The sequence below is a fragment of the Nerophis lumbriciformis genome, linkage group LG13 (genome assembly GCF_033978685.3).
Source record: "Nerophis lumbriciformis linkage group LG13, RoL_Nlum_v2.1, whole genome shotgun sequence".
Lineage (NCBI taxonomy): Eukaryota > Metazoa > Chordata > Actinopteri > Syngnathiformes > Syngnathidae > Nerophis > Nerophis lumbriciformis.
In genome coordinates this window covers 16697861-16716429 of record NC_084560.2, presented here as the reverse complement: position 1 = coordinate 16716429, position 18569 = coordinate 16697861, and the positions used below count along the sequence as shown (strand labels likewise).

Below are 18569 nucleotides of genomic sequence, written 5' to 3'. Positions count from 1 at the left end.
AGACTTTTTTGCTCAATATGTTGAAAAATATTCATAAATTAAGTAAATATTAGTGCCATTATCTTGACATAATGATATGCGCCGGCATCATGATTTTTTTTTTTTCATGCTTGAAGTAAGAAATTATTACTTTAAAAAAGTACCGTATTGTTCGGAGTATAAGTCGCACCTGCCGAAAATGCATAATAAAAAAGGAAAAAAACATATGTAAGTCGCACTGGAGCCCGGCCAAACTATGAAAAAAACTGCGACTTATAGTCCGAAAAATACGGTAGTTTTATACTTGTGAGTGTTAATGACACAGCTTTGCATCAGTTGATATTCTAGTTTCAAGCATGTTTTACTCAATATAGGTCATCAAAGCTCAGCAACAAGCTGTAATATCTTACTGAGATAATTTAGGACCAAAACCCTTAAAACAAGTAAAACACTCTAACATAAAATCTGCTTAGTGAGAAGAATTATCTTATCAGACAGAAAATAAGCAAATATCACCCTTATTTGAGATGTAATCTTACTTAGATTGCAGTTTTTGCAGTGTATATGGAAAAACATTACTCAAGTTTTTTATGTTCAAAAATTGGCAGCTCAGTCGGCAGAATGTTTTCATAAAGGTTGTCATTTTTTTCAGTGTACAAATTAAAGCATAATCTGCTTTGAAATTATAAATCAAGCAGATACATGATTAAATAATCCATCCATCCATCCATTTTCTACCGCTTGTCTCTTTTGGGGTTGCTGGAGCCTACCTCAGCTGCATTCGGGCGGAAGGCAGGCTACACCCTGGACAAGTCGCCACCTCATCGCAGGGCCAACACTAAATAATAAAGATACACAATTGCATTCAGTACATGTATTTTTATTGCAAAAATGTAAAGGACAAATACATTTAGTATGAAAAGATAAAATACTTTATTAACCGTAATTATTCACGGGCCACAGAAAATGAGATGGCAAGCCATATCTGGCCCCTGGGCCTTGAGTTTGGCATGTTTCAAAGTGTAAGAGTATTTCAGAGTATAAGTGAACTTTAAGTTGGGACTTGAATGCATCTACTGAGGTAGCATCTCTAACTGTTGCCGATTCCAGAGTACTGGAGCCCGAATAGAAAACGCTTTAGAGCCTGCAGACTTTTTTAAGGCTCTGGTGGTCACTATTTAGCCGGCGTTTCTGGAACGCAGATTTCGAGACGGATTATACGTCACAATACAATCAGCAAGATAAGAGGCAGGCATGTGAAATTTCCGGGAATATTTTCACGGAAAATGTAACTTTGATCTACTAAAATATAGTGTAGAAATGCACCCAGTTAATTTATATCATCAGTATATGTATAGTCTATTGATTCTAAAGATGAATTGCTTGGCGCTTTGGAGAAACGTCTTCAGCAGGCATCGTCACATGACTGTTTCACCAATCCAGTCAACCGATGTTTACGTATATAGCCCCATCCTCGGCTCAGATCCCACATGGGACAATGTGAGAGTCCAGTCCATAGTGGAGCCAACAGGGGATCCTCCTGCATGTAGACCCGTCGGGGCGCAGAGACGTCACCGACTAATGCATAAGGAGTGGTCACCCCGTGTCCCGAGTTCATGTGCAAGTCAAGTCCTTTGGGAGACCAGCAGGGATCATCTTGAATGGAGACAAGTCAGCAGCGCAGAGACGTCACCAACTGATGCAAAGAAGAGTGGTCCCCCCTGGGTCCCAACTTTGAACAGCTAGCGATTCATCCGTGGAGGCTGATCCGTGGCCACCTGATAACTTCTCCACGCAAGAGGGGGACAGAGCTGAAAAGAGAGACGGCAGATCAACTGGTCTAAAAAGGGGTCTGTTTAAAGGCTAGCGTATACAAATGAGTTTTAAGATGGGACTTAAAGGCCTACTGAAATGCAATTTTCTTATTTAAACGGGGATAGCAGGTCCATTCTATGTGTCATACTTGATCATTTCGCGATATTGCCATATTTTTGCTGAAAGGATTTAGTAGAGAACATCGACGATAAAGTTTGCAACTTTTGGTCGCTGATAAAAAAGCCTTGCCTGTACCGGAAGTAGCAGACGAGTAGCGTGACGTCACTGGTTGTGGAGCTCCTCACATCTGCACATTGTTTACAATCATGGCCACCAGCAGCGAGAGCGATTCGGACCGAGAAAGCGACGATTTCCCCATTAATTTGAGCGAGGATGAAAGATTTGTGGATGAGGAAAGTGAGAGTGACCCCGCCAATATAACTCAAACACCTGCACAACACACTCAATCCCACAGCCCAAAGTACCGTTCACCTCCCCAAAGTTCATACAGCACATATATTTCCCCAAAGTTACGTATGTGACATGCACATAGCGGCACGCACGTACGGGCAAGCGATCAAATGTTTGGAAGCCGCAGCTGCATGCGTACTCATGGTACCGTGTCTGCGCATCAGACTCAAAGTCCTCCTGGTAAGAGTCTCTGTTGTCCCAGTTCTCCACAGGCCAATGGTAAAGCTTGACTGTCATCTTCCGGGAATGTAAACAATAAACACTGGCTGTGTTTGTGTTGCTGCAGTTGGCCGCAATACACCGCTTCCCACTTACAGCTTTCTTCTTTGCTGTCTTCATTGTTCATTGAACAAATTGCAAAAGATTCACCAACACAGATGTCCAGAATACTGTGGAATTTTGCGATGAAAACAGACGACTTAATAGCTGGCCACCATGCTGTCCCAAAATGTCCTCCACAATCCGTGACGTCACGCGCTGACGTCATCATACCGAGACGTTTTCAGCAGGATATTTCGCGCAAAATTTAAAATTGCACTTTAGTAAGTATTGGCATGTGTTGCAATGTTAAGATTTCATCATTGATATATAAACTATCAGACTGCGTGGTCGGTAGTAGTGGGTTTCAGTAGGCCTTTAAATGTGTCTACTGAGGTAGCATCTCTAACTGTTACCGGGAGGGTATTCCAGAGTATCCATCCATCCATCCATTTTCTTCCGCTTATCCGAGGTTGGTTCGCCGGGGCAGCTGCCTAAGCAGAGAAGCCCAGACTTCCCTGTCCCCAGCCACCTCGTCCAGCTCCTCCCGGGGGATCCCGAGGCGTTCCCAGGCCAGCCGGGAGACATAGTCTTCCCAACGTGTCCTGGGTCTTCCCCGTGGCCTTCTGCCGGTCTGATGTGCTCTAAACACCTCCTTAGGGAGGCGTTCGGGTGGCATCCTGACCAGATGCCCGAACCACCTCCTCGGGCTTTACTTTAGGCTCCTCCCGGATGACAGAGCTCCTCACCCTATCTCTAAGAGAGAGCACCACCAACCCGGCGGAGGAAACTCATTTCGGCCGCTTGTACCCGTGATCTTGTCCTTTCGGTCATAACCCAAAGCTCATAACCATAGGTGAGGATGGGAACGTAGATCGACCGGTAAATTGAGAGCTTTGCCTTCCGGCTCAGCTCCTTCTTCACAACGGATTGATACAGCGTCCACATTATTGAAGACGCCGCACCGATCCGCCTGTCGATCTCACGATCCACTCTTCCCTCACTCGTGAACAAGACTCTGAGGTACTTAAACTCCTCCACTTGGGGCAAGATCTCCTCCCCAACTTGGAGATGGCACTCCACCCTTTTCCAGACGAGAACCATAGACTCGGACTTAGAGTTGCTGATTCTCATCCCAGTCGCTTCACACTCGGCTGCGAACCGATCCAGTGAGAGCTGAAGATCCTGGCCAGAGTACTGGCGCCTAAATAGAAAACGCTCTAAAGACTGCAGACTTTTTTGGGGCTCTGGGAATCACTAATAAGCCAGAGTTCTTTGAACACAGATTTCTTGCCGGGACATATGGTACAATACAATCAGCAAGATGGGATGGAGCTAGACCGTTTAGTATTTTATACGTAAGCTACTTAAGCATCAATGACGTTTGAAACCATTTCACCAATCAGTCATGCTTTGTAGAAAAGTTACAAGACTGTGTGCAACCTGAAGTCAGACTACTTCGTCAATATTTACTTACAAACTAGAAGAAAATAAACATCATGCCAGTGTCTGTAGAAATGTTCGCATGTCAGCCTACAAGACTACCGCTTCCAACTAAAGAAAAAATTTTACATTGTAGATGTTTTCTATATTTTAGTTGCGCATAAGCTTGTATTAGCCATGTTGTCAAAGGTGACTGTAAAATGTGCATCTTTTATTGTACTGTACATGCTGTTGCAGTGTCTCACTTGCACACACACCAACTCAAGTTGTAGTGCAGTAACATGAAAAAATAGCTACTAAATAAATCAGAAGTTACTCACTAGTTGCTTAGTACTTGAGTATTTTTTTCCATTGAATGGTTACTCATACTCAAGTCATTATTTGGATGACCATTTTTACTTTAGTCATATAACTGTAAGTACCTGTAGTTTTAAGTACAATTTTTGGCTACTCTACCCACCACTGGTAATGACACAGTGCTCTGGCTTTTAAAAGGCCAACCATTAATGTGACAGTGATGACCTTTTCCAGTTGTATTATATTGTTAATAGTAGCGCTCTTCTTATCCTTACACATTGTTGACTACTCTTGTGTCCTTATGTGGCTCTGGCAGATGTTCGCTGAGACGGATATTGATCCCTGTAGACGTGGTTGTCTGTTCACCCTTTTTATTACATGTTTCTTCAAATACAGATCTTATTACTTTTCTATATTGGGTCAAATGTAAGTCGGCATCGCTACAGAATTCCCTGGACAATTAAGCAATATTATGGGATTAGGGAGACTTAATCAATATTCATTTACACCAAATCTTGAACCTGCTTTGACAGATGCTACCTGTACTATGTTTATCATGCGCAAGTCTTTGCAAGTCTCTCCATCAGGTCCCACAGCTTATAATGTTCACTTGCAGTCAGAGTTCTGCTTTTTCTTTAAAGTGGTTTATATCAGTGGTCCCCAACCTTTTTTGCACCACGGACCGGTTTAATGTAGGCATTATTTTTAGGGACCGGTTTCCCACTTGTGAAAAATACAACTCACTATAATGCTGGATTAGTGGGAGCCCTGGACTTGTTTCTTTGTAGTGAAATGCAGATGGAAATCAGCCTTTGGCTACAATCTGTCACATTTATGTTCATTAATGTGCATTGTATCATGTCACAAAGTTATAACAAATGGCAACTTCCTATGAGGAGTTTTTTTTTACATCTAAAAACAAGCTCATTGGTGTGTCTAGTGCACAGGTGTCAAACTCAAGACCCGTGGGCCAGATGTGGCCCTCCACGTCATTTTATATGGCCCACAAAAGCCTGGACATAATATATGTTAATAAAATACCTTATATTTTATTTCTTTACTTTCTTATTTTCTTACTAAAGGTATTAGGGTTTTTTTTCTAGTTTGACAGGGGAAAAAAATATCCTAGTGGACCTACTCAGTGGCCTAGTGGTTAGAGCAGGGGTGCTCACACTTTTTCTGCAGGCGAGCTACTTTTCAATTGATCAAGTTGTGGGGATCTACCTCATTCATATATATAATTTATATTTACTTATTTATGAATATATGTTTTTGTTAACAAGTTAAAGGTGTTTAATGATAATGCAAGCATGTTTAACACATATAGTTAATATTGTTAAAAAATTAAAGGTGTTTAATGATAATACAAGTATGTTTAATAAATATAGTTAATATTGTTAACAAGATAAAGGTGTTTAATGATAATACAAGCATGTTTAACACATAGTTAATATTGTTAAAAAATTAAAGGTGTTTAATGATAATACAAGAATGTTTAATACATATAGTTAATATTGTTAACAACTTAAAGGTGTTTAAAGATAATACAAGCATGTTTAACACATATAGTTAATATTGTTAACAAGTTAAAGGTGTTTAAAGATAGTACAAGCATGTTTAACACATATAGTTAATATTGTTACAAGTTTAATGTGTTTAAAGATAATACAAGCATGTTTAACACATATAGTAAATATTGTTAATAAGTTAAGTGTTTAAAGATAATACAAGCATGTTTAACACATAGATTCCTTTCTTTCATGAAGACAAGAATATAAGTTGGTGTATTACCTGATTCTGATGACTTGCATTGATTGGAATCAGACAGTAGTGCTGATAATGTCCGCATTTTCGAATGGAGGAGAAAAAAAGTCCTCCATTCTGTCCAATACCACATGAAAGTGGTTGGTTTTTGGCATCTTATTTGTCCAGCTTCCGTACTCCTTTGTATACACTTTTCAAGAAATACATTGTCGGCAAACTCCGTAGCTTGCTAGCTTGTGCACGCCAGCTTTCTGAGACTCTTATTTTGGTAGCGCAGGCAGGATGAAGCAGAGCTTTTATTGTGCAACTGTGCAGTCGGTCTTTGGAGTTTTGACGACAGGTACGGCGCCAGAGTCTGTTGAAATAAAGTGTTTCTCGCCTTCCAGTCGGTAATTTTAATGAGCTGGCAGCAGTCAGCGTCATCTCAGAAGACCCTCGGGTGCCGTGAATGTCAATCAAGTGACGAAAGTGACGTCATAGTGAAGATTTATGATCGCTCATTTTTAGGACTATTTTTTTAATGCCTGGCTGGTGATCGACTGACACACCCTCCGAGATCGACCGGTAGCTCGCGATCGACGTAATGAGCACCCCTGGGTCAGAGTGTCCGCCCTGAGATCGGTAGGTCGTGAGTTCGAGTCATACCAAAGACTATAAAAATGGGACCCATTACCTCCCTGCTTGGCACTCAGCATCAAGGGTTGGAATTGGGGGTTAAATCACCAAAAATGATTCCCGGGCGCGGCCACCGCTGCTGCCCACTGCTCCCTTCACCTCCCAGGGGGTGATCAAGGGTGATGGGTCAAATGCAGAGAATAATTTCGCCACACTTATTGTGTGTGTGTGTGTGACAATCATTGGTACTTTAACTTTTAACTTTAACTTTTAAATACTTAAATATCTGCTTAACTTATGGTTTCAATGCAAGTTATCCATCAAATTCTACACTATAAAAATGACCAATATATTTCACTGTTTTTTATTGAAACTTTTATTAGTAGATTGCACAGTTCAGTACATATTCCGTACAATTGACCACTAAATGGTAACACCCGAATAAGTTTTTCAACTTGTTTAAGTCGGGGTCCACGTTACCAATTCATGGTACAAATATATACTATCATCATAATACAGTCATCACACAAGTTAATCATCAGAGTATATACATTTAATTATTTACATTATTTACAATCCGGGGGGTGGGATCATCAGAGAAATGGGCATTGAAACAGTGTAGGTCTGTACAGCGAGCAGAGAACATAGTGAGTTCAGATAGCATAAGAACAAGTATATACATTAGAAACACATTTGATTATTTACATTTGGTTATTTATAATCCGGGGAGGTGGGATGTGGAAGGGGGAGGGTGTTAGTCAAGGGTTGAAGTTGCCTGGCAGTGTTGTTTTAGTGTTGTTTTGCAGGAGGATAGAGATGCACTATCTTTTACACCTGTTATATTTAGGGAGTTTTTTTTACAGAATATTACTGTAAGTTGGGAAAAAAAAGACCAATGTTTGTTTTTTTACAGTAAAGTTCTGTCAACTGAGCTGTCAGTTTTGGGGGTTTTTTAATCCACGGTTGATGATTTTATGGTACCACTTTTTATTAAGGTAAAAAACTGGCAGCTGAGTTGCCAAAATACAATTAAACAGCGGTACTGTATTTCTATTGACAGTAATATGTTGTAATAATAATAATAATAATAAAATAACACCATATATTTTACAGTAAAAGTCTGGCAACTACGCTACCAGTTTTTTTCTGTAAAAAACTGGTCAAATCTACAAAAAATGTTCACTCTTTACGTAAAAAATGTTTTTAATATTTAGATTCATAGGCAAATTCATTAATTATTTACTGTTACAAGCGGCCCTCTATTGGCAGTCATGACTGCGGTGTGGCCCTCAATGAAAACAAGTTTGACACCCCTGGTCTAGTGGGACAGGCCAAAGTTAAGTCGGACAAAATGCAGTCCTTTATAAATTATTTCATGTTTCTTTCCGGCTCGGTAGCAAATGCTTCACCGACCGGTACCGGTCCCCGGACCGGGGATTGGGCACTACTGGTTTATATGCTAGATTGCTTCCAGTTTGGGTCAACTTCATTTTATCATCCGAGGATGTCAACAGCTAGACAACAGATCCTTGTTTGTTCAGACTGATCCATTGCCTGTTGTGAATGCATCGAAGCGAGTCACAGCCATTGGAGGAAATAGAGTGCGTGAACGTGGACTCGAGCCCAGAGGCAAGTGAGGCTGCGTGTCATTAATGAGTGAGCTTGTCCTTGCAAAGAGGACATTACGTGGTGCCTGACCATTTCATGTGGTTTTGGAAGAAAGTGACATAACAGCGTAGAGCATGCTCGTGGGTGACCGTTGCAAGCTGAATGATCTCTTCATGAGTGATTCTGTGTTGGACACAATGAAGGGAGCTCAAAACCACAGTTGAATAATAGTTGTGCCAGAGCGGATGGCACAGAGTTCAATCTCAGTAGTTCAAAACAAAGAGCATCCCTGTTTGAAAATCCTGGTAGATCACAATCATTATCCCACTGCTTGTGTAACGCTTTTTCCCGCATGTTATGTAAGGGAGAGGTGGTTTCATGTGTATTGACGGAGCAATGATGGCTCGTGAACAGAGGCTCTCCAGGACAAGTGTCCCATTCACTGGTTTGATGTTAAGTAATGCATCGTGATCATTGGATGGCCATCATGCTGCGATATATTTAGAGCATTGCGATCTCAATAGTGCTGATACGCAGAGTTCTTTATGGCCCAGTCATCTGTAGTGGATTTTGACTTCTGGCCCATTTAGAATACCATGAAACTGTTGAATTACCTGTAAAGGATGAAAGTTACAGTCGTGGTCAAAAGTTGACATACACTTGTAAAGAACATCATGTCATGGCTGTCTTGAGTTTCCAATAATTTCTACAACTCTTATTTTTTTGTGATAGAGTGATTGGAGCACATACTTGTTGGTCACAAAAACATTCATGAAGTTGGATTCTTTTATGAATTTATTATGGGTCTACTGAAAATGTGAGCAAATGTGCTGGGTCAAAAGTATACATTCAGCAATGTTAATATTTGCTTACATGTCCCTTGGCAAGTTTCACTGCAATAAGGTGCTTTTGGTAGCCATCCACAAGCTTCTGCTTGAATTTTTGACCACTCCTCTTGACAAAATTGGTGCAGTTCAGCTAAATTTGTTGGTTTTCTGACTTGAACTTGTTTTTTCAGCATTGTCCACACGTTTGAGTCAGGACTTTGGTAAGGCCATTCTAAAACCTTAATTCTAGCCTGATTTAGCCATTCCTTGACCACTTTTGACATGTGTTTGGGGTCATTGTCCTGTTGGAACACCCAATTGCGCCCAAGACCCAACCTCCGGGCTGATGATTTTAGGTTGTCTTGAAGAATTTGGAGGTAATCCTCCTTTTTCATTGTCCCATATACTCTCTGTAAAGCACCAGTCCCAATGGCAGCAAAACAGGACCAGAACACAATACTACCACCACCATGCTTGACGGTAGGCATGGTGTTCCTGGGATTAAAGGCCTCATTTTTTCTCCTCCAAACATATTGCAGGGTATTGCGGCCAAACCACAATAGCTGACCACATAACTTTCCTCCAGAAGGTCTTATCTTTGTCCATGTGATGTCAGATGAAACAAAAATGTAGCTGTTTGGCCACAATACCCAGCAATATGTGTTTTATATTAACATTGCTGTGTGTATACTTTTGACCCAGCAGATTTGCTCACATTTTCAGTAGACCCATAATAAATGCATAAAAGAACCAAACTTCATGAATGTTTTTTGTGACCAACAAGTATGTGCTCCAATCACTCTATCACAAAAAATAAAAAGTTGTAGAAATTATTGGAAACTCAAGACAGCCATGACATTATGTTCTTTACAAGTGTATGTAAACTTTTGACCACGACAGTAGATACTATAACATGCACTGTACTTCATTTTGACTAAATAATACTGTATACAATATTGTCATGATAGAACTAAACAGTCACTGGACACTATGTGAATATAATTTTGCCTTTGCAATTATTGAAGAACAAAATGTGGTTGACATTGTCAGAGAGGCCTTAAAGACCTACTGAAATGCGATTTTCTTATTTAAACGGGGATAGCAGGTCCATTCTATGTGTCATACTTGATCATTTTGCGATATTGCCATATTTTTGCTGAAAGGATTTAGTAGAGAACATCGACGATAAAGTTCGCAACTTTTGGTCGCTGATAAAAAAGCCTTGCCTGTACAGGAAGTAGCAGACGATATGCGCGTGACGTCACAGATTGTGGAGCTCCTCACATCTGCACATTGTTTACAATCATGGCCACCAGCAGCGAGAGCGATTCGGACCGAGAAAGCGACGATTTCCCCATTAATTTGAGCGAGGATGAAATATTCGTAGATGAGGAAAGTGAGAGTGAAGGACTAGAGGGCAGTTGGAGCGATTCAGATAGGGAAGATGCTGTGAGAGGCGGGTGGGACCTGATATTCAGCTGGGAATGACTAAAACAGTAAATAAACACAAGACATATACTCTATTAGCCACAACACAACCAGGCTTATATTTAATATGCCACAAATGAATCCCGCATAACAAACACCTCCCCCCTCTCGTCCATATAACCCGCCAATACAACTCAAACACCTGCACAACACACTCAATCCCACAGGGGTTGAGTGTGTTTAATCTTAGATCGATTAGAATCTTTTTCTCTTCAGGATGTCAGGTTTCCAGTTGATAGGATGACTTTCTTCCGTGGCAGTGTCGTCCTCTTTGTACACAATGGGTGCATGCCACCCCTCATCTAACCCCAGATGAGGGGTGGCATCCTCATCTGGCTCCTCCCCAAAGTTCATACAGCACATATATTTCCCCAAAGTCCCCAAAGTTACGTACGTGACATGCACATAGCGGCACGCACGTACGGGCAAGCGATCAAATGTTTGGAAGCCGCAGCTGCGTACTCACGGTACCGCGTCTGCGTATCCAACTCAAAGTCCTCCTGGTAAGAGTCTCTGTTGTCCCAGTTCTCCACAGGCCAATGGTAAAGCTTGACTGTCATCTTCCGGGAATGTAAACAATGAAACACCGGCTGTGTTTCTGTTGCTGCAGCCGGCCCCAATACACCGCTTCTCACCTACAGCTTTCTTCTTTGCTGTCTCCATTGTTCATTGAACAAATTGCAAAAGATTCACCAACACAGATGTCCAAAATACTGTGGAATTTTGCGATGAAAACAGACGACTTAATAGCTGGCCACCATGCTGTCCCAAAATGTCCTCTACAATCCGTAACGTCACGCGCAGGCGTCATCATACCGAAACATTTTCAGCAGGATATTTCGGCGCAAAATTTAAAATTGCACTTTAGTAAGCTAACCCGGCCGTATTGGCATGTGTTGCAATGTTAAGATTTCATCATTGATATATAAACTATCAGACTGCGTGGTCGGTAGTAGTGGGTTTCAGTAGGCCTTTAATAGGACAATGTTGCCAATATACATGATTAAAAAATAACAGATTATCACATACTTTTTTAAATAGAATGTTATTCTGCAGCTATACAGTATAGCTCATGCTGTGGCCAAAGGAGAAGTGCGCTCGAACACAGGTTCGGACAGACAGATTTGTCAACTATATTTAAAAGAAATGTCTTTTGTGCCCATAGAAAAAGTTTGAGATTCAGCTCATGAAAAATGGGAGCAAAAACAAAAGGTTTCATTTTTAAGAGTAGTTATGTTCATTATCATCCACTATCAATCAATGTTTATTTATATAGCCCTAAATCACAAGTGTCTCAAAGGGCTGCACAAGCCACAACGACATCCTCGGCTCAGATCCCACATAAGGGCAAGGAAAAACTCACCCCAGTGGGACGTCGATGTGAATGACTATGAGAAACCTTGGAGAGGACCGCATATTTCTTGCCGGGACATATGGTACAATACAATCGACTACAAAATCGAAGTGCAGTGAAGTGAAACCTAATTATTCCACCCAGAAATAGTTAAACACATATCAAAATCAATATACAGCAAGAAAAAATAGAGCAATCTTCAGCTATATTTCGCTCTGTCAACAGAAAGTGTTGAAATTATATTAAGAATCACTTAACAGAGCTTTATTTTACTTTTTTTTTTTTTTTTTCACATTAATGGAAAAGATGCACAGCCAGTGACTGGTTAGCTCAATGGGTAATGATACTTGTTCTCCGAACAAAGGGGACCAAGGTTCTAATCCCAGTCTGGATGAATGATACAATTTTTGTTGTGCGTGCAAAATCCTTAAATTTCCAGCCCTATACTAGCATTTGCCACAATAATAACACTTCTCATACATCACCTGCTCTAATATATCAATTAACGTCAACTCCTCATGGGACCAGTCTTCTAACGAAGCTGATAAGACAACTAGCAGTGTATAAAGTAAGTTCAACGGCTCAGAAACGTTCTCATGGGAACCTGGGACTCGAAGCAGATGCTGTTTGTCTGCGGCTAGTGAGACATATAAGATGCAATATGGTCAGCACTCCACAGGTTTGTGTCCTTTGAAGCCAAAGCAGACATTGAGCAGATTACAGATCACAAAGTCGAGCCTCACTGCCAAATGTGAGTAGAAGACCAGCTGTCCCAGGCTATAATAGCAGTGCATTGTCCAATTGCACTAGAATAAAATCATAGCTGACTGGTTGCTTTCATCATGTTAATGGTTAAGTTCCACAAATAAGCTTTTCATGTTTTATGGAATGCTTACAAATACTGTAATTTAATTGTATCTTCCCGGAAGGAATGTGGGAATGTTTGTCAATTAAATGAATCAATATAGTATGGGTATCCATCCATCCATTAATCTTCTTCCGCTTATCCGAGGTCGGGTCGCGGGGGCAGCAGCCTAAGCAGGGAAGCCCAGACCTTCCTCTCCCCAGCCACTTCGTCCAGCTCTTCCCGGGGGATCCCGAGGCGTTCCCAGGCCAGCCGAGAGACATAGTCTTCCCAACGTGTCCTGGGTCTTCCCCGTAGCCTCCTACCTGTCAGACGTGCCCAAAACACCTCCCTAGGGAGATGTTCGGGTGGCATCCTCATCTGGCTCCTCTGGATGTGGAGGAGCAATGGCTTTACTTTGAGCTCCTCCCGGATGGCAGATCTTCTCACCCTATCTCTAAGGGAGAGCCCCGGCGAAGGAAACTCATTTCGGCCGCTTGCACCCGTGATCTTGTCCTTTCGGTCATAACCCAAAGCTCATGACCATAGGTGAGGATGGGAACGTAAATTGAGAGCTTTGCCTTCCGGCTCAGCTCCTTCTTCACCATAACGGATCGATACAGCGTTCTCATTACTAAAGACGCCGCACCGATCCGCCTGTCGATTTCACGATCCACTCTTCCCTTACTCGTGAACAAGACTCCGAGGTACTTGAACTCCTCCACAGGGTCTCCTCCCCAACCCAGAGATGGCCCTCCACCCTTTTCCGGGCGAGAACCATGGACTCGGACTTGGAGGTGCTGATTCTCATCCCAGTCGCTTCACACTCGGCTGCGAACGTTCGATCCAGTGAGAGCTGAAGATCCTGGCCAGATGAAGCCATCAGGACCACATCATCTGCAAAAAGCAGAGACCTAATCCTGCAGCCACCAAACCGGATCCCCTCAACGCCCTGACTGCGCCTGGAAATTCTGTCCATAAAAGTTATGAACAGAATCGGTGACAAAGGGCAGCCTTGGCGGAGTCCAACCCTCACTGGAAACGGGTCCGACTTACTGCCGGCAATGCGGACCAAGCTCTGACACTGATCGTACAGGGAGTGGACCGCCACAATCACAGTCCGATACCCCATACTCAATGAGCACTCCCCACAGGACTTCCCGAGGGACACGGTCGAATAGTATGGGTATTGTTTTCAAATATTTTACATAACTAGATTTAGCGGTAGCCCACTACCCTATGTTTACTGTTTATTATGTCAGTTAAAGTTGATAAAATGTCAAGTAACCGCTCTGAACCATCTATGAATGTTTATCTACATCCACACGATGCTGGAAGAAGGCATACCGGCTTTCCACAGTCACCTTCATGTAGTGTAGATCAGTTTTTCTTAACCATTGTTGGGGCGAGTGCCTCCTGGAGGACTGTCAAAAATATCTGTTTCTCAGTCGTGGGCCATATGGGCCACAATGGTACTCAGTTGCAAAATACTTTTACACCACTTGTGGCAGTAATGACAATATCAAACAAGCAGAAGTCAGGAGCAAAAGCCATATAGAAGTTTTTAAGCGCAAAAAATATGACTTAAATGATAAAGCTGTATTTTTATTTGCACTTTAATTTTATTGACAGTTTAGTTATTATTAATTATTAATTTAGTTTATTTTATAACTACATAGTTGCATGTAAATGTCTTTTTCATTAGTTATTTATGAGTCCCTGCTTATGCAGCATATTTGGTCACTATTTTTTTTTAATTAGTCTAACCCAGGGGTCGGCAACCTTTACCACTCAAAGAGCCATTTTGACCAGTTTCACAAATTAAAGAAAATAATGGGAGCCTCAAAAATCTTTTGAAATTTAAAATGAAATAACACTGCATACAAAGTTTTTTTTTTTGCTTTGTGCTATGTATAAACCAAGGGTCTCAGACACGCGGCCCACACCTTAATATGAAAATTGAATGTTAGTGCGGCCCGCGGGTTTTATTGAATGGCGCTTGACAGCGTCATACTTGTCAACCCTCCCAATTGTTCCGGCAGACTACGAATTTCAGGGCAACTATTCTCTCGAACGTGCCGTGATGGTACGGTATTTAGCGCCCACTACAACCCGCGCGCCGGCCCAGCCACACGTTGTATGAGGCTTCTGCTTGCTCACGTAAGGGACAGCAAGGCATACTTGGTCAACAACCACACAGGTTACACTGACGGTGGCGGTATAAAAAACTTTAACACTCTTACTAATAATGCGCCACACTGTGAACCCACATCAAACAAGAATGACAAACACATTTCGGGAGAACATCTGCACCGTAACACAACATAAACACAACAGAACAAATACCCAGAATCCCATGCAGCCCTAACTCTTCCGGGCTACATTATACACCCCGCTACCAAACCTCGCCCACCTCAATCGACGCACGGAGGGGGTTGATGTGTGGGGGAGCAGGGTTGGGGTGGGGGCGGGACTTGGTGGTAGCGGGAGTGTATAATGTAGCCCAGAAAAGTCAGGGCTGCATGGGATTCTGGGTATTTGTTCTGTTGTGTTTATGTTGTGTTAAGGTGCAGATGTTCCCCCGAAATGTGTTTGTCATTCTTGTTTGGTTTTGGTTCAAAGTGTGGTGCATTATTAGTAAGAGTCTTAAAGTTGTTTTATATGACCACCGTCAGTGTAACCCAGCGTTTCTCAAAGTGTGGGGCGCGCCCCACTGGTGGGGAATAGAGACATGACAGGTGGGGCGCGAGGAACGGGAGGAAATTTCACTTTAAAAAATTGTTTTTATTATTATATTCTTAGATTTTTTTTTTTTACTATGCTTTCATTTTCTATACACACTGTAAATCACTTTGTGATTCTGTCTGTGAAATCCGCTATATAAATAAATGGAAATTACCGGTACTTATTTTTACTGTAGGCTTTAAATTTCTCGGTAGGAGCGAAAGTTTGACAGACATAGCAACAGTAACTAATGGGGGCGGGGCTAAGCGGAACAAACTTTCGCGCGGATGGGTAGCAGGCTAATGTGTGGACCACAATTACACAAATATATACATTTGTGACTCGCACCTCAAAGGTCGTCGAGCCAGAGCCAGCGCCAGCGCCTGCAGAGAAACAAAAATCTGACGGACACACACTGTGTCATTCACCGGGAAACAGCTCAGCCCCGAACTCAATGAGGTTTTAACAGATGTTGTGAGCGCGGTAAATTTGATCAAAACACGACCACTGAAAGTGCGACTGTTCTCTGCACTGTGTGAGGAAATGGGAGCTGATCATACAGCAGTGCTGTTTCACAGTGAAGCAAGGTGGCTCTCCCGGGGAAAAGTGCTGTCACTTGCCCTGTCTTGCCAAATGCATAGCTCCTCATTTTTTTTTTTTGCAAAGATTGCAAAGTGGCACTTTTATTTGATTTATTATTGAACTTGATGCAAGTTATTTGATTTATTATTGAACTTGATGCAAGTTATAACACTTTTTTAAATTTATTATTGAACTTGATGCAAGTTATAACACTTTTTTTGATTTATTATTGAACTTGATGCAAGTTATAACACTTTTTTTGATTTATTATTGAACTTAATGCAAGTTATAACACTTTTGTTTGATTTATTATTGAACTTGATGCAAGTTATAACACTTTTGTTTGATTTATTATTGAACTTGATGCAAGTTATAACACTTTGATTTATTATTGAACTTGATGCAAGTTATTTGATTTATTATTGAACTTGATGCAAGTTATAACACTTTTTTTGATTTATTATTGAACGTGATGCAAGTTATAACACTTTTTTTGATTTATAATTGAACTTGATGCAAGTTATTTGATTTATTATTGAACTTGATGCAAGTTATAACACTTTTTTTGATTTATTATTGAACGTGATGCAAGTTATAACACTTTTTTTGATTTATTATTGAACTTGATGCAAGTTATAACACTTTTTTTGATTTATTATTGAACTTGATGCAAGTTATAACACTTGTTTTGATTTATTATTGAACTTGATGCAAGTTATAACACTTTTGTTTTATTTATTATTGAACTTGATAGAAGTTATTTTATTATTATTGAACTTGATGCAAGTTATACCACAACTGCACAGTTATTTTATTTATTATTGAACTTGATGTTATTTTATGTTATTGAGTTTGAATGTATACAACTTGATGTTCAATAAATTTGAAAATATTAAAGCTTGGCATTAGCGCTCTGTTGGGGCGATGGGGGCAGGTGGGGCTTGAAAACTCCCCCTTGTCCAAAGTGGGGGATGACAAAAAAAGTTTGAGAACCACTGGTGTAACCTGTGTGGCTGTTGACCAAGTATGCCTTGCTGTCACTTACGTAAGCAAGCAGAAGATGCATATGACCAGAGGCTGGGCTGTCACGCTGTTTGAACAGATTGTAGAGGGCGCTAAATGCTGTACCATCATGGCACGCCCTTATTATTATTGTTAGGGTGAAAATCGGAGAATATTAATCCGGGAGTTTTCTGCGAGAGGCACTGAAATCTGGAAATCTCCCGGGAAAATCGGGAGGGTCGGCAAGTATGCAGCTGAGCCGCATCAGAGTGATCAAAGAGCCGCATGCGGCTCCAGAGCCGCGGATTGCCGACCCCTGGTCTAACCAAAGCCTAAGGTTTATGTGTTTAAATAATAATATTTGTGATGGTTTCATATCATTTGACAAGGTTGTTGACCTGTTAAACTGTAAGTGGGTTAAATATAATTATTGAATACTATAGAAGTGGAAAAGTTGGGCCCCGAAGTCAAACGGCTTAAGAAGCCCTGGTGTATAGCATGGGTGCCCAACTAAAATTCAAATAGTTCCAGATACAGAACATTTCCTCATGCATTTTACATTGCCATGTTTTATTATAGCCACGGTCTCCGGACATGAGACAAACTAGTTTTGTGTTTCCAGAGGAAACAATGAACATTTGTTGTTCTCCATTTCCTGTTCCTACAGAGCGACATGTGTATTTATTATTCTGTTATTTTTTGTTCTGTTCATCGCTGTTCTCCTTGTGTACCAATCCACCGTGCCGGTGGTCACGGCTAGGCAGAAAGCAAGCATGGACATAATGCTCTTCTCTCCGTCAACACTCTACATATGTCTCACTCCTTTCCTTCCTATTCCATGGATATCACCCGTTCTTGTCACTCGCTTCGCTTCTCCTTCGTCTGTCTCTGCATTTTGAGTCGCCATGTTTACCAGCTGGAATGCACAGATTTGATGGGTTGAGCAGTATCTCGGTGGCCGGTTTATTAACTTGCATGCAGGTGGTTGGTGCATTTCCGGAAAATATGAACCTGTACCGTGCAGTCTAAAAAGCTTTGTCAGTTTGCTCACTAGTGTTACATATCTGAGTTATTGTGTAGAAATATGGGGAAACAACTACAAATGTGCGCTTCAGTCACTAACTGTGTTACAAAAAAGATCAGTTATAATTAAAGCTGCAAGCAGCGATGGACGGGACCGACTTTGACGGCACATAAAATCCAAACCAAAACAGTACTTAAAACTCTTTGGTCAACTTTTAATCAGAAGGGTTCAATCTGTCTCCTGTGCTAGTTTGAAGCCGACACGACAAACGCGCTCAGAGGAGATAATGTTTGAAAAAAGGTGACTGGTTTTTACAAAACTTTTGTTTTGAAGGGGGAATTGCAAACTTCCTGTTGATTTTTGCTGGGGGTTGTCAATATATGAAATGTAGGTCTAAGTGAGACCTACATAGAGGTTTTTGTTTCATGTCTTTAAGACATTCCTACTGGAAGTTACAGGCAGTTTTGTCTGAGT

The 18569-nt window shown here is 41.3% G+C and overlaps 1 protein-coding gene across 2 annotated transcripts in view; it reads left to right on the top strand.

The window, feature by feature from the left end:
* Positions 1-18569, top strand: part of chn1 (chimerin 1) — a 75884-nt gene that overhangs the window by 6644 nt on the left and 50671 nt on the right. The window lies entirely within an intron of this gene.